General features: G+C 51.0%; 1 long non-coding RNA gene across 1 annotated transcript in view; it reads left to right on the top strand.

The window, feature by feature from the left end:
* LOC142476720 (uncharacterized) overlaps positions 1-25105 on the top strand; it is a 43392-nt gene that overhangs the window by 9259 nt on the left and 9028 nt on the right. The window contains exon 2 of the long non-coding RNA XR_012791937.1: positions 19976-20065. This is a non-coding gene — a long non-coding RNA (uncharacterized LOC142476720). The remainder of the gene's footprint in view (positions 1-19975; positions 20066-25105) is intronic.

Genomic DNA, 25105 nt, shown 5'->3' with positions numbered 1-25105 from the left:
TAGGCCGTGCACACACACGGGGCTTCGCGACGCTGCGTCCGCGTGTGCGCGCCTCCGTCTGCTGGGCGGTGTGTGATCATCCCCAGCAGACGGAATGATCCGACACCAAGCGACCTCCCGATCCAATCCAGCCGATAACATTCTAAAAGAAAAACCCATTTGTACGTCCAACGTCGACTTGAATCAACTTTGTATGTGCCTTGTATTCAAAATTGTTAGTGCCCTGGTAATGTGGTAATGTTGCCTAATCACATATGCACAAGTTTCGTTCAAAATTATTAACTAAGAAGTAGAAAAATGAAATATTTACCCAGACGTGGGTTGGGTCTATCAATGTAAATGTCTGGACATTGATTGGCTGCTGGAATTGGCGTCTCGCTGCTGCAGCCGGAGATCACAGATTGAAAAGACTCCCGCGACTGCAGCAGTGTCGACGCCGCACTTTGCAGCCAGTGGTAGTTTCAAGACTGAGCAGTACCATTGGCCGCCAGGCATCTGTGACGAGCGCGCACGTCGTGTAGCGCGCTCTGTGAGCGGGGCCTTACAAGTTGACAACTACAATTCCATCCTTATTGTATGCAATACATTATACTCCCTCACTATCAGTAGTTGAAAAGCAAACCTGACACAATAACAGTACTTTGATAAATAACGGTGCCACAGTGGCACTATTTTTATAAGTGACCCTGCCACACCAGCAGTACTTTTATATGCACACATCAAACATTATCAATCAATTAATACACCAATACTACTGTGATACCCAGTACTACCCCAGAACCCACAACACTCCCCACAGTGTTTGATTCTGTGAAAACCATCACAATGACAAAACACAGGGAAGTTTCACTCCCAACGCGTGTCCCAGGCACACCCCTTTTATTATTTCCTGTAGGATTGTGCCCCAGATGTAGAACACGAGATCACAATCGGAGGCAGATGTTCCAGAGAAGGTCTGGCAGAGCGGATATTAAACACACAGGCGGGCAATACATGACGTGGAGGGGAGGGTGGGGCAATACATGACGTGGAGGAGGGGGTGAGGGTTGGGAGGGGGCAGTACGTGATGTGGAGCGGGGTGAGGGGGGGGAGGGGGCAATACGTGATGTGGAGCGGGGTGGGGGGTCAATATGTGATGGGGAGGGATGTTGAGCAGGGTGACGGGGTGGTGGGCAGGGAGAAACAGAAATCTAGAGTGTGTATGTATCAAAAATGATGGTGTGTTAGGAACCCCATATTGGCATTAAACAGGCGATTTTTTTTTTTAAACAGGTTTGAAGTTGGGGGTCTCTGGGGCTGAACCCCATTAATTTCCGCTCCGCGGGCCCCCTGCTTCTGGAGATATTTACCTCGGGAGGGGGTGCCGGTAGCAGCCCAGACAGGGCTATCGAAATGGCGGTGTTAAATATCCCACAGGCCAATAGGAAGCCGTGACGCCATCCTTTCTGGCTTCCTATTGGCCCACGCGACCTGGGACATTTAAGAGATACCGGCATCACCTGCGGAGGTACGTATCTTGGGGCAGCAGGGGGTCCCCGGGGCTGAAATTAACGGGGTTCTGCTCTGGAGACCCCCTGCTTCTCACAAATGAAGTGTCCCAAGAGTATTATCATTTTGAGGAACTAGAGTAACACGGCTATTTCTATTTAATTCAGAGAGGAGAGGGGGAGAGATAAGGGGGGGGGGGGAGCTGAGAGAGACAGATGTGTGTGTGTGTGTGTGTGTGTAAATGAGAGGTTACAGAGGAGGGGGGAGAGCTGAGAGAGACAGATGTGTGTGTGTGTGTGTGTGTAAATGAGAGGTTACAGAGGGGGGGGAGAGCTGAGAGAGACAGGTTGTGTGTGTGTGTGTGTGTGTGTGTGTGTGTGTGTGTGTGTGTGTGTGTGTGTGTGTGTGTGTGTGTGTGTGTGTGTGTGTGTGTGTGTGTGTGTGTGTATGAGAGGTTACAGAGGGGGGGGGAGCTGAGAGAGACAGATGTGTGTGTAAATGAGAGGTTACGGGGGAGCGGAGAGAGACAGATGTGTGTGTAAATGAGAGGTTACAGAGGGGGGGGAGAGCTGAGAGAGACAGATGTGTATGTAAATGAGAGGTTACAGGGGGGGGAGAGATGAGAGAGACAGATGTGTGTGTGTAAATGAGAGGTTAGGGGGGGGGGGAGAGCTGAGAGAGACAGATGTGTGTGTGTAAATGAGAGGTTACAGACAGGGGGGAGAGGTCGGAGATCGGTACCAGGCTCCAGCTGCCTTATTGCAGAGGAATGTGAAGTATGTATGTGTGTGGGGGTGAGAGGAGACATTCACTGGGGGAGGCTTAGGGTGAGCGGGTCAGAGGGGAGATGAAGTGTCAGAGTTGGTTTAGGGCTGGATCTGACTCATTCCTTGTTGGCGTTGGGGTATTATGGGCTGGGGGGGAGGGACTGTTTGCCAGGAAGGGAGGAACTGATTGAACAAATTACCGGGAATCCATGGGAATAAACTTGTCTCCTTGACGGCCTGTAAAGATCACTCTCATTACCAGATGATAAAACACATTACCCAGAATCCCTTGCTGCAGTGGAAGCACTGTATGCGAAGAGATAATGGGGAAGAGCAGGGTGGCAGACCTGTCTGAGACGTGTGAATGTGCTCACACGTGGAATTTTTATTTACTGTATGCCATACGGTGGAGGAGTTTTGTCACTTGTTTTACCCACCATAACTTTTATACAATGTGTGGTTACCTAGACCAGCAGCCCTGCTCCGGCAGCGTCATAGGAAGGCGTCGCTGCAGGAGGCGGCCCGCTGCGGAGTAGGTAAGAGCGAGCGCACACACACCCTCCCCCCCCTTACCACCCACACACCCTCCCCCCCCCTTCCCACCCACATACCCTCCCCCCCCTTCCCACCCACATACCCCCCCCCTTCCCACCCACATACCCTTCCCACCCACATACCCTCCCCCCCTTCCCACCCACATACCCTTCCCACCCACATACCCTTCCCACCCACATACCCTTCCCACCCACATACCCTCCCCCCTTCCCACCCACATACCCTCCCCCCCCTTCCCGCTCACATACCCTCCCCCCTTCTCACCCACATACCTCCCCCCCCTTCCCACCCACACACCCTCCCCCCCCTTCCCACCCACACACCCTCCCCCCCTTCCCACCCACACCCCCCCCCCTTCCCACCCACCCCCCCCCCCTTCCCACCCACACACCCTCCCCCCTCTTCCCACCCACACCCCTCTTCCCACCCACAAACCCTCCCCCTTCCCACCCACATACCCTATACATACCCCCACCCCTGATCCCCCTCCCCCCGCCCCTGATCCCCCGCCCCTGATCCCCCCCCGCCCCTGATCCCCCCCTGCCCCTGATCCCCCCCTGCCCCTGATCCCCCTCCCCCCGCCCCTGATCCCCCTCCCCCCGCCCCTGATCCCCTCCCCCCGCCCCTGATCCCCTCCCCTCCCCGCCTCTGATCTCCCCCCCCCCCCGCCTCTGATCCCCCTTTTCCCTCCGCCCCTGATCCCCCTCCCCTCCCCTGATGCCCCCCCCCGCAGGTTGTAAAAGCTGGCGGAGAATGCGCACTAATAGGGATCGAAACGTCATGTAATAAGTGGCACTTTTCAGGAGGTAATGCATACTAATGAGGATAGTGATGTCACGGAGCGTGGGAAAGGCGCCACATTATTCATCTGACGAAGGGTTAATCTCCGAAATGTTGTGCAAGCTCTCACTGCTGCACTGAATCTGTGAGGAGGACAAAGTTTACCCCCCCCCTCTCTCCTCTCTCCCCCCTTTTCTCTCTCCCCCCCTTTCTCTCCTCTCTCTCTCCCCCCCTTTCTTTCTCTCTCTCTCTCTCTCTCTCTCTCTCTCTCTCTCTCTCTCTCTCTCTCTCTCTGTTCTCTCTTCCCCCCCCTTTCTCTCTTCTCCCCCTTTCTCTCTCTCTCCCCCCCCTTTCTCTCCCCCACTTTCTCTCTCTCCCCCACTTTCTCTCTCTCCCCCACTTTCTCTCCCCCACTTTCTCTCTCTCTCTCCCCCACTTTCTCTCTCTCTCTCCCACTTCTCCCTCTCTTCTCTCTCTCTCTCTCTCTCCCCACTTTCTCTCTCTCTCCTCCCCCTCCCCCCACTCCCTCTCTCCCCCCCCTCCCCCCCCCCCCCCCCCCCCCCCCTTTCTCTCTCTCTCTCTATCTCGTTTGCCGGGTGCTGTATATGCAGGTAAGGGGATGCTGGGATGCTATGTACAGATCTGGTAACATACATAGGATTGGGGACTCAGCAGACCGGCCCTAGTTTCCATGGTAACCTGCGCTTGTGACCTCACGTGGTTCCCGAGTCCCACACTCCTTGTCCACATTAAGAGCCGTGATTTCTTCTTCCTGCGGTTTGCTTTGCGTTACTTAACCCTTTCACGGCCCACTGCACTTGCACAATGTGTTGTTACCCCAATGTGTGTACAGGAAACGATCTAGCTAAAGGAGCAATCCCAGCAATCCCCTGTAACATAGCTGGGGGTCCTCTGGGGCTGAACCCATTAATTCCAGTTCCGGGGACCCCCTGCTTCCGGAGATACAGAGCTCTTTAGGGGGTGCCGGGTAGCTGCTCCACTCAGCAAGGTTCACGAATGGGTCGCTGTGTGTTGGGTCGCTGCCTGGTTGGGTCGCTGTGCGCTGCGCGTTGGGTCGCTGTGCGCTGCGCGTTGGGGCGCTGTGCGCTGCGCATTGGGTCACTGCACGTTGGGGCGCTGTGCGTTGGGTCGCTGTGTGTTGAGCATTGTCTGTAAATCCACGTGTTGTTGAAAAGCGATATAGACAATGTGTTGTGTTTGGGAAGGTGGCGCTTGCTTGGGGGTTCTTGTCAGAGTTCCTGTTTGCGATTCCAAAATATTGGTATGTAATACCAAGGTGACACTGTTTGCTCATTTGCATGTCATTACCCAGAATCCTTGGTTGCAGTGCAAGCATTATATGCTAACACGGGTGCGCAAACTGGGGGCGCGAGATTTTTGTGGAGTGGCACGGTGTTGCAGAGGCCCCCACGCTCTTCCCCAAGACATTTAAATGAAATGCCGGGGGGCGTGTGAAGCCCCTGCAACCTCAACTTACCGAGATTCAGAGGCTTGGTGTGACGCGTCGCCATGGCAACGCGGCATCATGGGACATCACATGACCCTGCGCCAGCAAAAAGGTGAGGGGGGGGAGCACTAGGGGGAGCAGGCAGGGGTCGCAGCTCCAAAGGCTTGTACACCCTGTGTTAACAGATAATGGGGAATAAGAAAGGTCACTAAAATCTCCGGAGACGGGAAAAGGACGTTGTTTTTTTGGGTGGCCTTAATTGTTCTTGCCTAAGGACGACATATAACCTGGAGATGGCTTGATGTATAAAGCTTTCTGGCAATAAGGCACCCCTGGAGATAGGTCTATCCCTGGGGTTGATATAATATGCTTAGTAATAGAGTAAAGAGGACACACGTCACCCACCTCAGGGTGACATTGACAGAGAAAAGGGACGTGTGACGCATTGCTCTGTACTGAATGGGTTATCAGGTTGTATTACCTGTGAATATAATGTGCAGCATAAGCCACAATTCCCCTCTACCCCCCACAAAACCCCTTTACACCATGCTACCCTCTACCCCCCCTCCACAATACCCCTCTACCCCCCTCCCTCCACTATACATATACCCATCTACACCCCCATCCCCCCTCCAATACCCCTCTACCCCCTCCCCCCACTCAATACCATCTACACCCCCTATCCCCCCTCCAATACCCCTCTACACCAAGCTACCCTCTGCCTCCCCTCTACAAAACCCCTCTACATCCCACAATACCCCCCCTTCATCCTGCTATACCCCCCTTCATCCTGCTATACCCCCCTTCATCCTGCTATACCCCCCTTCATCCTGCTATACCCCCCTTCATCCTGCTATACCCCCCTTCATCCTGCTATACCCCCCTTCATCCTGCTATACCCCCCTTCATCCTGCTATACCCCCCTTCATCACTGCTAACCCCAAACCCCCCATGTGTTTCGCACCCGCGTCCCCCCTCGTGTTTTTCCCTAATCCGGCTCCAAAGGATGTCACATCAGGGTAACTATATACATAGCTGTGCTCAATCTCTCACACCTGTGCTGGGTGCTAAGTAGGTGCAGGCTGTGCTCAATCTCTCACACCTGTGCTGGGTGCTAAGTAGGTGCAAGCTGTGCTCAATCTCTCACACCTGTGCTGGGTGCTAAGTAGGTGCAGGCTGGGCTCCGTCTCACACCTGTGCTGGGTGCTAAGTAGGTGCAGGCTGTGCTCCGTCTCACACGTGCTGGGTGCTAAGTAGGTGCAGGCCGGGCTCCGTCTCACACCTGTGCTGGGTGCTAAGTAGGTGCAGGCTGTGCTCCGTCTCACACCTGTGCTGGGTGCTAAGTAGGTGCAGGCTGGGCTCCGTCTCTCACCTGTGCAGGGTGCTAAGTAGGTGCAGGCTGGGAGTGAATAAGCGGGTAGAACAAGGTGTGTGTGTGTGTGTGTGTGTGTGTGTGTGTGTGTGTGTGTGTGTGTGTGTGTGTGTGTGTGTGTGTGTGTGTGTGTGTGTGTGTGTGTGTGTGTATATATATGTATACAGTATATGTATATAGCATATAAAAATATTACTTGTGAGCACATTCACATGTCTTAGACAGGTCTGCATCCCTGCCTTTCGCCCATTATCACCGCGCATACAGTGCTCCCACTGCAGCAAGGGATTCTGGGAAATGACATGCAAATGAGCACACAGTGCCACCTTTTAGTCACCTTTTCACCCACCATAACTTAAATAGTGTGCGTGCGTGTGTGTGTGTGTGTGTATATATATATATAGATACAGATATCTACTCTATTAACCTACCAGCTCTTGATTCCACTTTACGCTCCTCCCTCTCTTCTCTCAGTTCCGCTTCAGACCCTGACAACCTGGTCAGGAACTACAACTCTGCCTTATCTTCCTCTCTTGATCTTCATGCCCCACTTTCTCTCTGCCGTCCTCGCCCTTCTAACCCCAGACCCTGGCTAAACTCCCACACACGCATGCTGCGTTCCTCCACTCGTTCCTCTGAACGCCTCTGGAGGAAATCTCATACGCTCGCAGACTTCATTCACTACAAATTTATGCTATCCTGTTTCAACTCTGCCCTCTTTCAGGCTAAACAAACCTACTTTTCATCACTAATCAACACACACAAGTCTAACCCACGCCGTCTCTTTTCTGTCTTTGACTCTCTACTCAGACCACCCTCAGCTGCCTCCTCTTCTTCCTCCATCTCACCTCAGGACTTTGCTGACTTTTTTAAGAATAAGGTGGAGTCCATACGGCAGAACATCCCATCTGTTGCCTCCTCCCATCCCACAATGCTTCCCAACTCTCCTCCTGTCTTTCTTGACTCTTTTTCTGCTATCTCGGAGGAGGATGTATCACTGCTGATCTCCTCTTCTCCCTCTACCACTTGCCCTCTTGATCCCATTCCCTCCCATCTCCTAAAACCTCTTGCTCCTTCTATAATCCCTATGCTCACACAGATCTTTAACTCTTCCCTCTACTCTGGTACCTTTCCTTCATCCTTCAAGCATGCAACCGTTATACCATTACTCAAAAACAGCAAGCTTGACCCTACCTGTCCTTCTAACTATCGACCTGTCTCCCTCCTGCCTTTTGCCTCCAAACTCCTTGAACGTCTTGTATTCTCTCGATTGCTACACTTTCTCAACACCTATTCTGTACTAGACCCTCTACAATCTGGCTTCCGCACTGCTCACTCTACTGAAACAGCCCTCACTAAAATAACTGACGACCTCCACGCTGCCAAAGACAGAGGTCATTACACTCTGCTCATATTATTACTCGACCTCTCTGCAGCATTCGACACCGTGGACCACCCTCTTCTCCTTCACATTCTCCATACTCTTGGTATTCGGAACAAAGCTTTATCCTGGATCTCCTCTTACCTCTCCCATCGTACCTTCAGTGTCTCTTTTGCTAACACCTCCTCCTCCTCTATTGATCTCTCTGTGGGGGTACCCCAGGGCTCTGTCCTGGGACCCCTTCTCTTTTCTCTCTACACACTCTCTCTAGGTGACCTAATCACATCTTTTGGGTTTAAATATCACCTCTATGCTGACGACACACAAATTTACCTTTCAACCCCTGACCTTACACCTGCTATACAGACCAAAGTTTCTGAATGCCTCTCTGGAATATCATCCTGGATGGCCATCCGCCGACTGAAACTTAACATGGCAAAAACAGAGCTCCTTATACTACCTCCCAAACCTGGCCCTACTACATCCTTCCACATTGCTATTGGAAATACGATCATTCACCCAGTAGCCCAAGCACGCTGCCTAGGGGTCACACTTGATTCCTCTCTCTCATTCTCCTCTCATATTCAAAACGTTTCTAAAACTTGTCGCTTTTTCCTCTGCAATATCACAAAGATACGCCTTTTCCTCTGTTACTCAACTGCCAAAACTCTGACTCAGGCCCTCATTCTCTCACGTCTCGATTACTGCAACCTCCTGCTGTCCGGCCTTCCTACCTCTCACCTGTCTCCCCTACAATCTATCCTAAACACTGCTGCCAGAATCACTCTACTCTTTCCTAAATCTGTCTCAGCGTCTCCCCTGCTGAAATCCCTCTCCTGGCTTCCGATTAAATCGCGTATCTCACACTCAATTCTACTGCTCACTTTTAAAGCTTTACATTCTTCTGCCCCTCATTACATCTCAGCCCTAATTTCTCGCTATGCACCATCACGACTCTTGCGTTCTTCTCAAGGATGTCTTCTTTCTACCCCCTTTGTATCTAAAGCTCTCTCCCGCCTTAAACCTTTCTCACTTTCTGCCCCACACCTCTGGAATGCTCTTCCCCTCAATACCCGACTAGCCCCCTCGCTATCCACCTTTAAGACCCACCTTAAGACACATCTGCTTAAAGAAGCATATGAGTAGCACTGGATAATCATGGACACATGACACAAAGCTTGGCCTCCTGCAGACGCACTTACTAGTATTCCCTCCTACTGTCTCTGTACGTTCTCCCTACCTACCAATTAGATTGTAAGCTCCTCGGAGCAGGGACTCCTTCCTTAATGTTACTTTTACAGTATGTCTGAAGCACTTATTCCCATGATGTGTTATTTATATTTGTTATTTATATGACATGTATTACTACTGTGAAGCGCTATGTACATTTTATGGCGCTATACAAACAAAGACATACATACATACATCTCTATATATAGATATAGATATATCTATATACAGTATAGATATATATAGATATATAGACGTGTGTGTGTGTGTATATATATATATGTATGTATATATATATATATATATATATATATATATATATATATATATATATATATATATATATATATATATATATACATATATACACATACACACAGAAATGGTGCCGCAGTCAAATCAATTCTGAGAGACCTAATAGTACACAAAACCAGATATCAAGGTAAAAGTAAGGCCGAGTCCATAGACGGACAGGCCGTGCTGAGGTGTGCGGACGCTCCGCGCTGAGCCCCTGCATCCTCAATGAGGATGCCTTGAGAGGGGGCTCACGCGAGCGTACTCAGGCGGGCTGACGAGATGGAGGTTTCAGCCGAGCGCCAAGCTGTTTTTCAGCGCGCTGTCGGCTGAAAACCTCCAATCACAGCACAGCAGCGTCAACGTTAAGGCGCCATGACGTCGGCGCCGTGACATTGACGTCAGTGCGTCGCGGGCGATTGGCCCAGCGACGTCACTGCCCCGCCTTCAACCACCTCCTCCCGGCTCCCTTCGCGCACGCTGGCTCGCCTGCAAGTCCGTGCAATCGCGCTGACTGAAGCAGGCGAGCCTCAGCGTTAGGCTAAGGCCCCGCTCCCAGAGTCAGCGCGCCCGCACTGCAGACAGGCGGGGCGCTGACATACACAGACCGCGATATGCGGTCTGTAGGGAACCGGAGCGGGAGGTGGGCGGGAGTGGGAGGATTGACAGGGAGGGGCGCGTGGCTTGAGCGGAGGGACCCGCTACTCTCCCCCCCCTCCCTCCACGGGCTCGGGCTGGAGCTGCTGATGGTAAGTAAAACACACACACACTCATATACACACACACGCACACGCACACACAGAGGCAGGCACTCACGCACTCTCACACACACACACACACACACACACACACAGACAGGCACGCACGCACTCAGACAACGACACACACAGACAGGCACGCACGCACTCAGACACACAGACAGACAGGCACTCACGCTGCTTTCACTCCACACTCCTCCCCGCTCCCCGAAGCCTCTCCTCCTCCTGAAGCCTCCCCTCCCCATTGGCTCACAGCCACACCACGTGACGCGTCAATGCTAGGGATCACCATTTTCTTGTGTCCCATAGCGGCTGACGCACCACAGCGTGTAGTGCGCTGTGCCGCCAGGGGGGACCGGGACCGGCTCAGCAGGATTCCCCTGCTGGTGGGGAACTCGCGTGTGGCCACCCGCGCCAACGAGCGCAGCGGGACCAAGGCCTAAGCGCGCCTCCGCTCTCCCCACACCTCTATGGCCCGGGCCTAACCTTCTGGCGGTGCTACCGACCCAAATAAATTAATAAACACAAAAAGAAAAAAGAAGGGTCAAAATAAGGGAACACTCAAATAGTATGTAATAGAAAAATTGAAAAATGGACTTTATTAGCAATGCATCATAAAAACACAAGAGACAACCTCAAACACATACCACATGAAAAACTGCTGCAAAATATAATTAATAATAACTTAACACAAATCAACCCCTAACCTGGAAAGACCAAATAGTAAGATTTCCAACGGAACATAACAGAACCAGGGGAAAGAAAATTCCCCTAGTAATGTAACAAAGATCGGCCGATCAAAGTGAGAACTCAAAAGATAATATAAATGGACAAACCAGAGCGCAGAAAAATTAATCAAAAAACTGTGAATCAGATATCAAGGACATTACAAATTTAGCATAGAATAACACAATAACATAAGTCACAGAATAATAATTGCTGGGGGAGATATGTGTAACATGCAGCAGAAAATACCCAAATGGCTTAAAAAATAATAATAAATAATGAGGGTAAAGCCACAAGGGTAAGTTTACAAAGGACCCTGTGAAAGATGCTGGAACAACACGATGCTGATGGTAAGTAGCAGACAGTGGTGAGATGTGAGCTGACAGCCCAGCAACAGTGGACACTAAGGCCCGGGCCATAGAGGGGGGAGGAGAGCGGATGCGCGCTAACGCTGAGGCTCGCCTGCTTAAGCCAGCGCGATTCCACGGACTTGCAGGCGAGCCAGCGTGCGCGAAGGGAGCCGGGGGGAGGTGGTTGGAGGCGGGGCAGTGACGTCGCTGGGCCAATTGCCCGCGACGCACTGACGTCAATGTCACGGCGCCAACGTCACGTTGACGCTGCTTAAGGCTGATTGGATTTTTTCAGCCGACAGCGCGCTGAACAACAGCTTGGCGCTCGGCTGAAAACTCCAAAGCCTGCGGACGCTCGCGTGAGCCCCCTCTCAAGGCATCCTCATTGAGGATGCAGGGGCTCAGCGCGGAGCATCCGCACGCCTCAGCGCTGCTTGTCCTTCTATGGACGCAGCCTTAAGCATAGGGCAGATCAGGCAGTGACGAAGTCCCCTAAAGCTGACAGCCCAGTAGCAGTGAGCACTAAAACGTAGGACAAGTAAGGCACGTAAAGCAGCAAGTCCCCATGGGCTAGCAGCCCAGCATCAGTAAGCGCTGCAAGCGTAAGACAGACAAAGCAGCACAGTATAGACCAGCTGCGGGAGTCCCAGCATAAAGAAAATAGCATCAGTGTAGTCCACTCGTTCCACACGGGTCTGGGAGTCTAGGGGTAGTAAGAGGGTTGTCTCTGCTTCGCTCCGACGGCCGTTTCGCCAGAAAGGCTTCTTTGAGTGCTCCTTTATTTTGACCCTTCTTTTTTCTTTTTGTGTTATATATATATATATATATATATATATATATATATATATATATATATATATATATATAATGTGTGTGTGTGTGTGTGTATGTATATATATATATATGTATGTATGTCAATGAAAAAATAGTTTGCACTCACGGTTTCTCAAATGAAGGCAGATGCTCGTCCCATATAGAAACATGTACAGGGTAACCAGGGAAATCCAGGTAACAAAGAGACAGCACACCGCAATATAATGAAGTAATAAAGTTTATTAACAACACAGGGCAGCCAACGTTTCGGTCCTCAGAGTGGGACCTTCCTCAGGGCAGGGCACTTCCTGAGGACCGAAACGTTGGCTGCCCTGTGTTGTTAATACTCTTTATTTACTTCATTATATTGCGGTGTGCTGTCTCTTTGTTACCTGGATGTCCCTGGTTACCCTGTGTATATATATATATATTGTTTTCAATAATCCAACTCCAGTCCTCAAGGGCCACCAACAGGCTGGCTCAAAGACTGAGCCACTGATTGAACCACCTTTGCTGAAGCAGGTATATCCTAAAAGCTTAACCTGTTGGCGGCCCTTGAGGCCTGGAGTTAGCCCCCCTTGATCTAAGGACACAAAAAACTAGTATATCGACCAAGTCAGAAAGGCCTGCTCTGGCCTACGTTACCGTCGAGGTCACCGACCAAAGGGAGTTCCTATGAAAGTATTATATCACCGCCCCCCAATGGAGGCATATATACCCTGACAGGAAATAACCCGGACCTAGGTCTTTGGTTCTTCCATATGGCACGATGTGTTCAGTCGTCTAATCCAGAAGACCTCTGTCTGGGGCAATAATTAGGTCTGTCACCACCGCCGTGCTGTCCTTGTATGCCCTCCGTAATTTAGAAGCACAACTGTCTGGCATTGTGCACTGCATGTTTTGAAGTGGTGGTAGATATGTCACACACACACACACACACTGTGGCTCTAGAGATGCACCAATCCATGCCCACACCCCCACCTCCACTCTACTTCAGGAGCCGCTTGGAGCGGCAGAGTCTCGTAATAAGACTTGACAAAGGGCAAGAACACTGTGCCCAAAATGTGTCTACTAGTTATTCAACACCCACCCTAATTTTCCGTCCATACGGTGCATACCCAAGTTATGGCTATGTGATGATTTGTCTTTGTGTATATGATGGTATTCTGCTGGAAGTGTATAAATCTTTGTTGATGAAGTTCTGCATACAGCATTCATCCCTTCATTGCCCTCCATACACGTGTTCTAGATCAGTGGTTCCCACCTCTAACCCTCAAGGACCCCTAACAGTCCAGGTTTTATGGATGACCCTGCTTGAGCACAGGTGGTTCGGCCAAAGTGATTGAGCCACCGGCTGCTAATGGGTGGATATCCTTAGGACTTTAGGAGTCCTTGATGACCGGCAGTTGGGCACCACTTCTCTAGTAGACATTTCTTCCACACATTATTGTGGACATAGGGGGTTCCACTTCTTCGAGTGCGTTATAAATCCGCTGTGCATGTTCCACCTTCCGGGATATTGAGGTGGAGTGCAGTCTTGGCATTTTTTTTGCTGGTCTGCCTCTCACCTCCGGCTCTGTCTGGGGCTCCGTTATTATACTAAAGAGAGAGATCGTTTGTCAGTTTTTCATTTAAAAGTGCCCCCGACTCCCATCGATTACGTCACAGTTGCCTGGCTCAGGCGCACTGTGTGCCGCGAGAAAGCCCATTCATTTTGGAGTTTGCGTTGCGCCAAACGTACCCGGCTCTGCTGCAAACAACATGAAAAATGGCCACCAATACCAAGTGTGACTGAGGACCTGAAATCGCCTCCCGCAGAACGCGCACCGCAGTCGGAAACCACCGTGGGTGGGAGGCAGTGCGGTATCCCCCAGACATGACCTTCTCCTGGGATATATTTTGAAACCAGTAGCGGGGACATCCTGCGATAGAAAGTTCTGTCAGGTTGTGCGATGCAGAAATAACAGTGACATGATGCACATCTTATAGTTTCATATAGGGCGATTGCAGTGTGATATACAGATGCAGCGGCCGTTATTCGAACACTTCACGCGTTGTGTACAGAGGAATACCCATGTCATGACGCAGGGTGTCTTCCAACCGTACCGCCTTAAGACGCGAGTGCGGCGAGTGCAGAAAATGGCATTTTAGTGTTCTGGCTTTTAAACACCTGACATAGACACAGTAGCACAGTGCTGTACACATTGCAATTCATTCATTTCATTGCACACAAAGAAACAGAATCCATGAAATTCAACAAAGCAATCGCGATAAGCGCGTGTGTCTGGGGCGATTGGCCGCGTTCATGCTGCGTGGAGTACAGCAGCGCACACGAAATCGGCGCCGTGATTTGTTTGAATAATGGCCGCTGCAGCTGTAGGGCGATTGCATTGTGATATAGGGCAGCGGTGCACAAACTGGGGGGCGCGAGACTGCCGGCGGAGGGGGGGGGGGTGCGGGGTTTACAGAGGCCCCGCGCGCTTTCCGAAGGCACTTAAATTAAGTGCCGGGGGAGCTGCAGGGCCTCTGTAAACATTTACTTACCTAGGCTCCGGCGGCTTCCTTCCTGCGTCGGCATGGCAACGCGGCATCAAAATGATGCCGCGCGGTCATGTGATGTCACGTTGCTATGGCAACGTGACTTCATGACGCCGGAGTGGGGGTTAGGGGAGGCGCGGGAGTGAGGGAACCGCCGGCAGGGGGTCGCAGGGAATAAAGTTTGCGCCCTCCTGATATAGGGCACTGTAACCTGGAGCTAAGCGTGATCGATCCGTCACTGTCCTTCTGTACAAAGAGAAATAATGTGACCCTGGTCTGTAAGTGCAGATTTATCAGCAGAGCGAGTTTATTCTCCTCACTGCAGGGAGGTTTTTATACCGTGTGTGTGTGTGTGTGTGTGTGTGTGTGTGTGTGTGTGTGTGTGTGTGTGTGTACAGTATACATACATGGGATGTGTGTATACATACGTGTGTGTGTGTACAGTATACATACATGGGATGTGTGTATACAGTATACATACATGGGATGTGTGTACAATATACATACATGGGATGTGTGTGTGTGTGTGTGTGTGTGTACACTCAGAATTTTTGGGAGCCAAAATTTGAAGGGGAAAAGGTGGGGGTGGCTGTAACGACATCCTCCCGTTGGTGGCTGTGTGTATCTGTTACACACAGTAACACACATGCACAGAGATGTGTGTACATATTTACACACACCACACAAACACACACACACAGATGTGGGTGACTATTCCAATATTTTGGGTTGAAGCGGGGGGCCCTGAGCTGAAATTAATGGGGTTCTACTTCAACACTATGTTAAAAAAATACAACATTTCGGCCAAAAAAAGCACCCGCTTGGATTGCCTCTAAGTGTAAAGAACGGCTGCTCTGTTAAATGCGCAGCGTATACTTTCATATAACTGCAGTGAGAGAGAGCGCTCACTACGTCGTTCAATTTAGGCCAAATTATCATCATACGCCGCATGTAGAAGTATTAATGTGAGAGCTCTCACAGCAGCTAAACCTTTATCCCCGGCTTACTCAGCACCAGGAAAGGCCATTTGTGCTGCAAACGTGCGCGGAACAGTGACCACACAGCGATAAAGCTTCTCTCCGGGGCCGTGGGGGGATGCTTGCTTTGCTTCATGTACTAGTTCTCTGTGGCAGGGAGGATGGGAGGACCCGTGGCAGGGCGGATGGGGGGGACCCGTGGCAGGGCGGATGGGAGGACCCGTGGCAGGGCGGATGGGAGGACCCGTGGCAGTGCGGATGGGAGGACCCGTGGCAGGGCGGATGGGAGGACCCGTGGCAGGGCGGATGGGGGGACCCGTGGCAGGGCGGATGGGGGGACCCGTGGCAGGGCGGATGGGAGGACCCGTGGCAGGGCGGATGGGAGGACCCGTGGCAGGGCGGATGGGAGGACCCGTGGCAGGGCGGATGGGAGGACCCGTGGCAGGGCGGATGGGGGGACCCGTGGCAGGGCGGATGGGGGGACCCGTGGCAGGGCGGATGGGGGGACCCGTGGCAGGGCGGATGGGGGGACCCGTGGCAGGGCGGATGGGGGGATCCGTGGCAGGGCGGATGGGGGGACCCGTGGCAGGGCGGATCGGAGGACCCGTGGCAGAGACTGTCTGAGAGCACCCAGCGTCGGAGCGCCCGTTCCCTACCTGGACGAGGCCTTAGAGGCAGTTGCAGAAATTCTAAATGAGACGCTAATTTCCCCGTATTCAGAGAGAAAGCCGCGTGCATTTAAGCTTTAGTGCAATTACAAGCTCTGCTCTGCTAAATGAGCCGTGTATCCTTCACTATCCACATATAACTGTGCTCATTCTAAATGAGTAACTCATTTTTCATAGATCTGTCATCATATGCTGCACAGTTAGGCCAAGGCCATACAGCCTTCGCCCGCGCGGAGGCTGTGACGTCACCTGCTTGAAGCGGGCGTGTTTTGCATCAATGCACCATGGGGGCGGGGGGCGTGCCTAGGGGCGTCACGGAGCTGGGTCCCCCTCATTGGCGAACTGCTCACGTGACCTGCCTGTCACGCTAAGAAATCAGTTTGAACTGATTTCTTGCGCAATGCGCGCCCCCTCCTGCCTGCGTCCGCGCTGTCTTTGGGCGCAATCAATGCCTTTAGGCAATGTGATCGCGCCCTGCGCGGACACCTCAGCGCGGTCTGCAGCACTATGGACCTGGCCTAAGTTACACAGTTAGTTACTTAGTAGATGAGGTTGAAAAAAGACATACGTCTATCAAGTTCAACTTATGCTAAATATAGGCAACAAATACTTCTACTATATCCGTACTTACAGTATATTGATCCAGAGGAAGGCAAACACAAACCCCAGTGTCGCATCATTCAATGATATCTCATAAGGGGAAAAATAAATTCCTTCCTGACCCCAAATATTGGCAATCAGATTAATCCCTGGATCAACATTGTTCCATGTATACTTATTTGGTATATCCCTGTATACCTTTCCGTTCTAAAAAGACGTCCAACCTTGTTTTTTTATTGTTTGTTTTTTAACAGATCTATTGTATCTGCCATCACAGTCTCCATGGGTAATGAACCCCACACTGTAACTGCCCTTACTGTAAAGATCCCTGTCCTTTGTTACTGGTGAAATCTCCTTTCCTCCAACCTTAAGGGATGCCCCGTGTCACGCACAAGATTTAAATAACAGCTGAATCTAATGAACACCTTTGTTGTAGTACACCAGGCAGTCATTTTGAGTGATTCCTTAGACATTTTAGCTCTCTTTAGTTGCTGTAAATACTTTTATTTCTGAGTAGGCACGTTCCACATTAGCACTGGACGCTGGAAGACCAAGAATATTCAATGCACATTTGGCCATATTAGTGTTACGCCGGTGCTGCCCGCAGACCAGACCCGTCCCCTGAGCTGAAGGGGGAAGTGGTAATACACGCACCCGCAGCAAAGGGAGCGTGTCCGGAGTGTGGTACGAAGCGTTGCCAGGCCAGATGTAGTAGGGTAGACAATACTTGCTGGTACCGGGTGTAGAAGCAGAATTGTGATTGTCACGCCAAGGTCAGGGAGCGGAGAGTGGAGGAAGGTCGAAGTCCAAGCCGTGTTCGAGAGGAGCCAGAGAGTGCGTAATCCGAGGAGTGCCGAGGTCGAGAGCCAAAGAGGGTAGTCGTACGAGCCGTGTCAGAACCTGTGAAATCACCAAGAGTAGACAGAGTATCATCCATGCAGAGACTATGTCGAGCGAGGACAGAGAGGACAGAGAAGCTAGATAAAGCAGGGAGGTCCAATCAGGAACGGGGGCAGGTCAGGAGGAACTGCAGGGAGACTCTCCTGATTGGTGCAGCCATTACAAGCCAGGTGAATCTTAGTACTGCAGTGAGTACGGCCGTGTGGCATGCGGGGGCGGAGCCTGAGGTCTGGGGGGGCAGGAAGAAGAGTGTGCACTGTGCGCGCGCTCCGTAAGGCGCGTGTGTGTGCGACCCGCGCCGGAGGAAACTGCAAGCGTGCGTGCGGGGAGAAGGGAACGCGCCCGGCGCCGAGGAGAGGGAATAGCGGCGGAATCGCCGAGGGGGGTGATCCCGCGTGTGCGGCAGGGACGCGGAGGCCGGTAAGGCAGGGTTGCGCCGTGCGTCCAGGGTCTCCCTGAAGGTAGAGGATGTTCTGTGTGGGGGACGCAGGGGACGCCGAATCCTAACAATTAGGCCGTTTCATGTGTCCTTCCAACAAGTGTGTGGTTTTCTGGTATTGGTTCTGCCAGGTATTGGTGAAATTCTTTTTCCAGATAATCAACGCTTGAGAACGCTGAAAACCAAGAAACATACTTTTTATAATCCTGGCTAAACTCTCGTTTCCAAAACGGGTCAAGGATCGGAACATGTACCAAAGGGAAGCCTCTTGCGCTTCACGTGCCGCGGTGGGAGAAGGGATGTTACCCTGAAGCATTGCATACCATTTGTTATGCATGAAATAATCTGAATCTGTCCTCCAGTAACTGCTGTTTTTCGGCGATTAAAGGTTATTGAGAAAGTGGTATCAACCCAACTGGAGTCTCGCCTTCAACCCATTATGTTTCTGACCCATTCCAGTCAGGATTCAGAAGACGGCATTGTCATGGGAGACCAAGACGATTCACAGGGATCGAGCATCAGACAAGACACAGAGATTAAATAAAGAGTATTCTGGCCGGGGCCACCACACGCAACATGAATTACTCAACTATACTGGTAAAACCAGGAGATACAGGGGGCATCCTAGCAGTCCTAGGTGCCCGGCGCCACCGAAATGGCTTACCCGGCACAGCTTCCACTCTGTCTCCGGCACAGCCTCGGAGCACACCACTTAGTCTGTCTGCTTGCCAGCTCTGAAGAAGTCCCAGATCAGGGCTTCCTTTCATAGTTTCCCCGTCTCCAAAGGAAAGCTTGGAGAATGGGGCCGCGAGCAATCACAGCGCAGATGCGGTGTGTGGGACCAATCACAGCGCAAGGGCTCGCCTGTGTTAGCCAATCTGGGTTGGGGGCGGGACGGGGAGGCTGAGGCAAGGCGAGCGGGAATTTCAAAATGACCAATGAGAACAGTGCCTACAGAACTCCTACCCAGCGCTGCTCAGTGCATCTCACTAGCTCTCTCTGCTTATCGGATCAACGTCTCTCAAAGGAGAACGTCCCATCCCTGCTCCCCGTTGTCCTCAACCGCCTCGTGGAAGCGGCTAAACCCGGAACCCTGAGTGTGCAGGCCGACCAAGTGTGTTACCAGCCTAGCATGCCCTGTGAACATATAGGTATTTGGTCAGATGAGCCACAGGCAGATGGGAGGGTAGGGGCATTGGCTGGGCATAACCTTTATTAGTATGTGCCGTATTACCCCTCCCGGCACAGACATACAGTAGTACTGAAACATGTCTGGTTAGTGTGCTTAATGATCTCCTGGTGGCGAGAGACAGAGGTGACTGTTTGAGCTCAGTCCTCCTTGTCCTCTCTGCATTTGGTACTGTGTACCATGGTATCTTAATGGAGCACCTGAAGGATTTAAGTGGATTGGGTGGCACCGTTTTCAGCTAGTTTAAAAATGTCCTCACTGGCAGGTCACAGAGCATCTTCAAGAGTGTACTCCTGTGCACCATGACTGTCGTGTGGATTGCCACGGGGCTCTATCTTATCTCCCATGGGAATGGGGGGGGGGGAGCTGTGGTTTGGATGGTAGGGTGTCTTTGCTGTGTGGGAGGAGAGTTTTGGGATGGTGGGGTGTCTTGGTTGGGTGGGAGGGGAGTTGGGGCTTGGTTGGAATTGTGGGGTGTCTTGGCTGGGTGGGAAGGGAGTTGTGGTTTGGCTTGGTTAGGTTTGGATGGGATTCCACGAGATACAAGTCTGTTACATTAATTGGAAGAGAGGAATAATGATGGCAGTGGAGTTTCACACCTGAGGCTGTATAGTGCATCTCCGACTCAGGATACTTTCTTCTGTCACTGAATCTCCCGCCCCCTCCCCCCTCTCTCTTACAGTATGAATTCAAAGCCAAGAACATAAAAAAGAAGAAAGTGAACATCTTGGTGTCTGTGGATGGAGTGAAAGTGATTTTGAAAAAGAAAAAGGTGAGCTTGCGATCCTCTTCTCCCTCCTCCCCTTCCTCTCCCTCCTCCTCTCTCCCTCCTCCCCTTCCTCTCCATTATCCCTAAATCTCCTTTCCCTTAATCTCCTTTCCCTTATCCCCCAATACCTCAATCTCAAGGGAGTTTTTCACACTCAGCAGGGGATACATTACAGGCTCTGTCACACTCAGCGGGGGATACATCACAGGCTCTGTCACACTCAGCGGGGGATACATTACAGGCTCTGTCACACTCAGCGGGGGATACATCACAGGCTCTGTGTCAGGGTAACTTATGACAAGATATAATGAACACCAAATATCTGGGTTGAACTGAACGAGGCCTGGATATAATAAAATATAATTTATTCCTTAAAAAAGGTGAACACAGCAATATAGTACAATTAACAGACAAGAAGGTAACACTTACTTAGGGTTGGGGGATGGAGAAGTATCAGCTAGCAATTCTCCAGCAATCCGGTGACATTCAAGATGGTATCAGAAGAAGAACTAAAAACTGTAGGGTGGACACAGTTTATATACCTGTGTAACCCTATTCTTAACATTGAATACAGACTATTGGTGAACAATTATCTGTATCCAATCCCTAACGTGGAGACACAGATTAACCCATGTCCCCCAGCTAATTAGCCCATGTGTACTGGGACTCTATGGGTAGCCCCATAATTAAATCAGGGGCGACGACCAGTTTATCAAATGAAGTATCTGCATTGTTTGTAGGTGTAGACATAACACTTACAAACCACACCAGTTTGATGATTCTCCACCCTCAGGTAACAATTAGAGTGGCAGAGTCTGTTTAGTACTTGATCTGTTGATTAGTACTTAGTGTAAACAATCAGGCAGTTAACTTTTGATCACAGTGCTTAGGCTCAATCAGCCAGCTGCCCTTCATGACCTATTAGCATAGCAGATGGAGTCTGCATTTTCAGGGCAGATCCAAAATACCATACATATACACTTTAATATCTACACATATTAATAAGTTCCATTCTGGTGGGCTCAGTGGGTCGAAATTTGCCTGTTTTTAATGCCTACAGTGACTCCACATATTGGCCAAATATCAACTCTCTGCGACCTCCAGAACTGGAGATACAGAAATGCACTTTAAAACATCTTTAAAATACAGGATTATAATGAAACATGAGAACAGGGGAACATACATTTTCATGACATGACAAGGTGTAAACCACATTCCTGGACCGCTGTCCAGTTAACCCCTTGCCTCCCTGATGAGGTCAGGGGGTGGCCATATGGGGTGCAACCCCTTTCATACCGGGCCAACCCCCCTCTCCCTCTACACTCTGTCACACTCAGCGGGGGATACATTACAGGCTCTGTCACACACAGCAGGGGATACATTACAGGCTCTGTCACACTCAGCGGGGGATAAATTACAGGCTCTGTCACACACAGCGGGGGATACATTACAGGCTCTGTCACACACAGCAGGGGATACATTACAGGCTCTGTCACACTCAGCGGGGGATACATTACAGGGTCTGTCACACTCAGCGGGGGATACATTACAGGCTCTGTCACATTCAGCAGGGGATACATTACAGGCTCTGTCACACACAGCAGGGGATACATTACAGGCTCTGTCACACTCAGCGGGGGATACATTACAGGCTCTGTCACACACAGCAGGGGATACATTACAGGCTCTGTCACACTCAGCGGGGGATAAATTACAGGCTCTGTCACACACAGCGGGGGATACATTACAGGCTCTGTCACACACAGCAGGGGATACATTACAGGCTCTGTCACACTCAGCGGGGGATACATTACAGGGTCTGTCACACTCAGCGGGGGATACATTACAGGCTCTGTCACATTCAGCAGGGGATACATTACAGGCTCTGTCACACACAGCAGGGGATACATTACAGGCTCTGTCACACTCAGCGGGGGGTACATTACAGGGTCTGTCACACTCAGCGGGGGGATACATTACAGGCTCTGTCACACTCAGCGGGGGATACGTTACATGGTCTGTCACACTCAGCAGGGGGATACATTACAGGCTCTGTCACACTCAGCAGGGGATACATTACAGGCTCTGTCACACTCAGCGGGGGGTACATTACAGGGTCTGTCACACACAGCGGGGGATACATTACAGGCTCTGTCACACTCAGCGGGGGATACATTACAGGCTCTGTCACACTCAGCGGGGGGGTACATTACAGGGTCTGTCACACTCAGCGGGGGATACATTACAGGCTCTGTCACACACAGCAGGGGGATACATTACAGGCTCTGTCACACACAGCGGGGGGATACATTACAGGCTCTGTCACACTCAGCGGGGGGATACATTACAGGCTCTGTCACACACAGCGGGGGGATACATTACAGGCTCTGTCACATTCAGCAGGGGATACATTACAGGCTCTGTCACGCTCAGCGGGGGATACATTACAGGCTCTGTCACACTCAGCAGGGGAAGGGAGCGGTAATTTTGGGAACACACCAAAAATAAAAAGATATACACAGTAATGGTGCAGTATATTAACACAACATGGAAAGCAATGAGTTCTTGGCTCTGTAGAAATTCCTACTTACAGTACAACAAGTGGAATAATAAAGGGCAATGGTCTGACACTGTCAGTATATGTGAAACTGGATCTTCAGCAGAGAAGGAGATTCTGGGTGAGAAGTAACTCCAAACGGAGATCATACAGATGGCGGGAACTCAGATCCAAATAGCGTATTATGTTCATGTAAAACAGAAACGGACCATAGTGTAGATCGCAATAGACACAATTTATCACATCAAGCAAAGTAAAAAATGTACTTACAATAAGTACATAAAATATGTACACATAAAGGTATCGTGAGACAGTAGAGCTGGTCCCGTGTGGAAAAGCTTGCTGTACCGTCTTCCTTTGGCTCCCACCTCGCCGCCGATGGATGGCGTCTGACGTCACTTCCGGTACACGGGTGACGACATCCGGTTGGGAGCGCGGAAGATAGATAGCAGCGGATCAGCAGCGGATCAGCAACAGCTCAGACGTCTTCACTCAGGGGGCAGCTGCAGCAGACTGACGACAAAGCTCTACGCGTTTCGCTGTACGTAGACCGCTTCCTCAGGAGAGAATTCGATGGAGTTACTTCTCACCCAGAATCTCCTTCTCTGCTGAAGATCCAGTTTCACATATACTGACAGTGTCAGACCATTGCCCTTTATTATTCCACTTGTTGTACTGTAAGTAGGAATTTCTACAGAGCCAAGAACTCATTGCTTTCCATGTTGTGTTAATATACTGCACCATTACTGTTTATATCTTTTTATTTTTGGTGTGTTCCCGAAATTACCGCTCCCTTCCCACCCTGGACCAAGACTGTTTCTGTAAGGAATCCTTACATATTCCTTGGAAGGTTGAGAAGTTTTTTTGGCCACATATCACCTCACAGTGTTTATATATTTCTGTCACTTTAACCTTTATTGTGGGTGTTCTTAGCGCCGACACAAATCACTTGGGTTCACACTCAGCAGGGGGATACATTACAGGCTCTGTCACATTCAGCAGGGGATACATTACAGGCTCTGTCACATTCAGCAGGGGATACATTACAGGCTCTGTCACATTCAGCAGGGGATACATTACAGGGTCTGTCACATTCAGCGGGGGATACATTACAGGCTCTGTCACACTCAGCAGGGGATACATTACAGGCTCTGTCACACTCAGCAGGGGATTCTTTACAGGCTCTGTCACATTCAGCGGGGGATACATTACAGGGTCTGTCACACTCAGCGGGGGGATACATTACAGGGTCTGTCACATTCAGCAGGGGATACATTACAGGGTCTGTCACACTCAGCAGGGGATACATTACAGGCTCTGTCACACTCAGCAGGGGATACATTACAGGCTCTGTCACACTCAGCAGGGGATACATTACAGGCTCTGTCACACTCAGCAGGGGATACATTACAGGCTCTGTCACACTCAGCAGGGGATACATTACAGGCTCTGTCACATTCAGCGGGGGATACATTACAGGGTCTGTCACACTCAGCGGGGGGATACATTACAGGCTCTGTCACACTCAGCGGGGGATACATTACATGGTCTGTCACACTCAGCAGGGGATACATTACAGGCTCTGTCACATTCAGCGGGGGATACATTACAGGGTCTGTCACACTCAGCGGGGGGATACATTACAGGCTCTGTCACACTCAGCGGGGGATACATTACAGGGTCTGTCACACTCAGCAGGGGATACATTACAGGGTCTGTCACACTCAGCGGGGGGATACATTACAGGCTCTGTCACACTCAGCGGGGGATACATTACAGGGTCTGTCACACTCAGCAGGGGATACATTACAGGCTCTGTCACATTCAGCGGGGGATACATTACAGGGTCTGTCACACTCAGCGGGGGGATACATTACAGGCTCTGTCACACTCAGCGGGGGATACATTACAGGCTCTGTCACACTCAGCAGGAGATACATTACAGGCTCTGTCACACTCAGCGGGGGATACATTACAGGCTCTGTCACACTCAGCGGGGGATACATTACAGGCTCTGTCACACACAGCAGGGGATACATTACAGGCTCTGTCACACTCAGCGGGGGATAAATTACAGGCTCTGTCACACACAGCGGGGGATACATTACAGGCTCTGTCACACACAGCAGGGGATACATTACAGGCTCTGTCACACTCAGCGGGGGGTACATTACAGGCTCTGTCACACTCAGCGGGGGGGTACATTACAGGGTCTGTCACACTCAGCGGGGGGATACATTACAGGCTCTGTCACACTCAGCGGGGGATACGTTACATGGTCTGTCACACTCAGCAGGGGGATACATTACAGGCTCTGTCACACTCAGCAGGGGATACATTACAGGCTCTGTCACACTCAGCGGGGGGTACATTACAGGCTCTGTCACACTCAGCGGGGGGGTACATTACAGGGTCTGTCACACTCAGCGGGGGATACATTACAGGCTCTGTCACACACAGCAGGGGGATACATTACAGGCTCTGTC

The sequence above is a fragment of the Ascaphus truei genome, unplaced genomic scaffold (genome assembly GCF_040206685.1).
Source record: "Ascaphus truei isolate aAscTru1 unplaced genomic scaffold, aAscTru1.hap1 HAP1_SCAFFOLD_1655, whole genome shotgun sequence".
Lineage (NCBI taxonomy): Eukaryota > Metazoa > Chordata > Amphibia > Anura > Ascaphidae > Ascaphus > Ascaphus truei.
The sequence above is the reverse complement of the archived record's forward strand: the minus strand, read 5'-3'. Positions and strand labels throughout refer to the sequence as shown.